The sequence below is a fragment of the Phaethon lepturus genome, unplaced genomic scaffold (genome assembly GCF_000687285.1).
Source record: "Phaethon lepturus isolate BGI_N335 unplaced genomic scaffold, ASM68728v1 scaffold39286, whole genome shotgun sequence".
NCBI lineage: Eukaryota > Metazoa > Chordata > Aves > Phaethontiformes > Phaethontidae > Phaethon > Phaethon lepturus.
This window is the reverse complement of record NW_010549071.1, coordinates 2,263-5,404: the sequence shown is the minus strand read 5'-3', so window position 1 is coordinate 5,404 and position 3,142 is coordinate 2,263. Positions and strand designations below refer to the sequence as shown.

Here is a 3,142-nt window from a genome sequence, read left to right as displayed (position 1 = left end):
AGAGCACCCCCATTCTGCAGCACCATCCCTGGGTTAGCAGGAGAGCAAGGCGGCTACCAGGCACCACAGGCAGTGGTCATGAGCACAGATAGAGGGGGATCATTTGCCATGAGCGAAGTTTGTAAACACAGCTCAGCTTAGAAAAAATACTTGCAGCCTACCTTTCAGGTGGAAAGAAGTCCTGGTTTTGTCCAGTGACTAGCTGCAGTGTACAGAAGGAAGAGAGAGTCCCTCCAGTTTGCAAGACCTCTGCCCCTGGACAGGCTTGCACAGCGATGTGCATTTTTTAGATGTGCCCTCTGCACAGCATGCTTTTTTCCAGCAATCTTTCCGGAGTCTTCAGGAGGAGACCTTGGGCTGTCAGGGTTCTGCAGACCACAGACTGAGGACTCTGGTTGTCATATTGTCCAGAGCTCAGAGGATCAGACAGTATGCTTACATTGCATGCTTACATTACTCTGCATGGTACATCTGTTGAGCTTTCCAGCTTGTTTTGCTTGCAGTGGGTTTTATGCAGTTCCTTTACGTTTTGCATACTATATTAACAGCAAAAGCTGCAACAACAGAAACCTGTTTTTAAACTCATGTCTTCCTGGTGTGCAGTGTGTGCCTTCCTCTGGGGCTGCAGTAAGGGTCAGCTGTGGCTGCAGAATTGAAGGTTAGAAGGAGAAATCCAACATCTCCCTTTCCTTGAGAGTACCAACTTTTCCCTTTTCCTGCTGTGCTAATATGATCACCATGGGAATCACTAGCTCAGTGTATGGATGTTCAGAGCAACCTCTCACAGCTAACATGCACTGGGCTGCAAAAAACATTAGCTTCAGCCCTGTAAAAAGTAGACTTAAAGTGTAGTGGATATAATAAAATCATAGTGGTATCATAAAAATGTATTGCTTCTTCATAAAGGACATTAAGTGTCTGAAAGAGGTTCTCCATCGATCCTCTACTTTCAGTTCCTGCCTGTGGGGCTGAGGCTCTCCTTTTAAAAAATGCACACTGCTTGTCTTCACTTAACTCATGGTATTCATCAAGATGCACCTGCCTTTGGTCCACTGAAGCAACAGGGCCTGACTCTGTTCTGCCTAACAGGGAGTAGAAAGTGGTATGAGTGGAAAATCCTACCTGGTTAGCATTGCCTGTCTAGCTTGCACAGACACCGTGGTGGTATGACACACTGGCAGCAGAGTGAGGCTGCTTAGGAATAGGACAAGTTTTTTTCCCTTGCTCCTGAGCTGACTAACAAAGGAAAGACCTTTGCCTTTGTCATGCTCCCACTGTTTCTGCAGCAAGGGAAAAGGCTGTGTTATTCCCTTTCTATGACTGGCTCTGTGTGGCAGTACATTTTTACGTTTGCAACCTTAGGGTGACATCATGTTGATGCCCATCCTACCACATCTTTTAGTTTTCAGTGCACGAACTCATGGGAAATGATGAGGGAAGTGCTGTGTTTCCTTTCTTAAATTCCTCACATTTTGTGAAAAACATCAAGCTGCTCTTAGTCAGAAAAAGTGGCAGCATGTCACTAGGACAAGCTGTGTTTATCCCCTTTCTTTATTTGTTTTCTAGCATATTCAACTAAGCTCAACAAGTTTCCCTTCTTTAATCTTGATAACGACCTCAAGTACCTGTGTGTCAGTGCTGTGAGCCCCAACACCACCAAGGCCACCCTCTATGCTCTCAACATGTGGAGGTACTGGTAGATGACCAAAAGACTCAGAGATTACATGAACATCACTAAGGTCAGAAAACTTAGCAAAATACTGTTTTTTCAGTGGTTGGAGCCAGCCCCTCTGGTCAAAGGAAGTTACCATAAAGTGTGAAAAGAGATGGAATTTCAGCCTTCTTTAAGTCCTTGCGGTGTTGGGGACCTTCCAAGTTTCTCTTAATAAAGCTGTAACCTTTTCTAATTCATACCCTGTTGCCTTTATAGTTGAGCCAGTAGCTTGGAAACCCAAGGTGATACTAAAGATTTCCATGTATGTAACATTTGTACACAACCTTGGCCTCATCCTGCCATGTGACAAGATTTCCTGTCATACTATTTGCATGGTTTCTGCTCCCAGAGCTAGCCAATGCAGTTCAGCCCAGTTGAGGACTTCTCCGCAAAAATGAACTCTCAGCAAAATCAGTGTACACACCAAAAATAAGGACTGTGGCTAAAGGCCAAAGTACAAAAAGACCCACTCACATTTTTATAACTAATTTTCTCAGGTTAATCTAAGACATTGGCAGGCTAAAGCAGCCTGACTGGCAGCCTGACTGCAATACCGACATCTCATGGCCAAAAGAAGAAGCTGCTGCTGCTTCTCCTTTTTCTCCTCCTCCTCTTCCTCCTTCTTTTTTTCCTCCTCCTTCCTTCTTCACCTGAAAAGTTTCCATATGTACCACATTACTGCAAAAGTACAGAGTATTACACCCAAGTGATAGGTCACACATTTGCACACAGTCATATCTCAGTGTGACTGAAACGTTCATTCACTTCAAAAAAGCTGGGAATTTGGCTCCTTTCTTCTGAAACTGGATTTCTACAGCTGGTGCAAAAGTAGTGCCAGCCAGTGAAATGGAACTGGTCTGTCTGGGCATCCTTATGCCATGGGGTTTCATCGCATCTCTTTTGCTTAGATAAACACGTAGCCTCTTCCCAATACTCTAAGGCTGCCCAGAAACAAACTTCTGGGGAGGCGTGAAAGCTGCTGCAGGTTTCTTCAGACAGAGCATGGAGAAGCCCTAAATGGTGTCTTGCCCACCTGCGACACATTTCCTTCCCATAAGCACCTTGACACATCTTTCCCCTTCCTCTTGTTCCAGATCCCAGCAGTGAAGCCCAATGAACTCCTGGAGCACTTTTACATCACCATGAAGAAAACAGATGGATCTGACTTTCTAGACTCATCTCTCCATGCTATCTGACAAGGCCTGGACCAGATTCTCAAGAATGCTGGTGCTGGTTTCTCCATCACCAGCAGCACCTTCAGCTCTTTCACCAGAAATCTCAAGGAGAAGCTTAAGGTCCTGAGCAAGGCTGGGATGTCTGATGCCTGCTCTCACAACGCTGTCTACTTCTTCCTTTCTGATGAGGAAGAGATGTGGAAGATGGGATGCCTGGGAGATGACAGCCCTGTAGCCTTGCTCTCTGCAGTGG

At 45.4% G+C, this 3,142-nt stretch overlaps 1 pseudogene; it reads left to right on the top strand.

Annotated features, from left to right (window-relative positions):
- Positions 1-1,566: 1,566 nt before the first annotated feature.
- LOC104623166 overlaps positions 1,567-3,142 on the top strand; it is a 2,107-nt pseudogene continuing 531 nt past the window's right edge.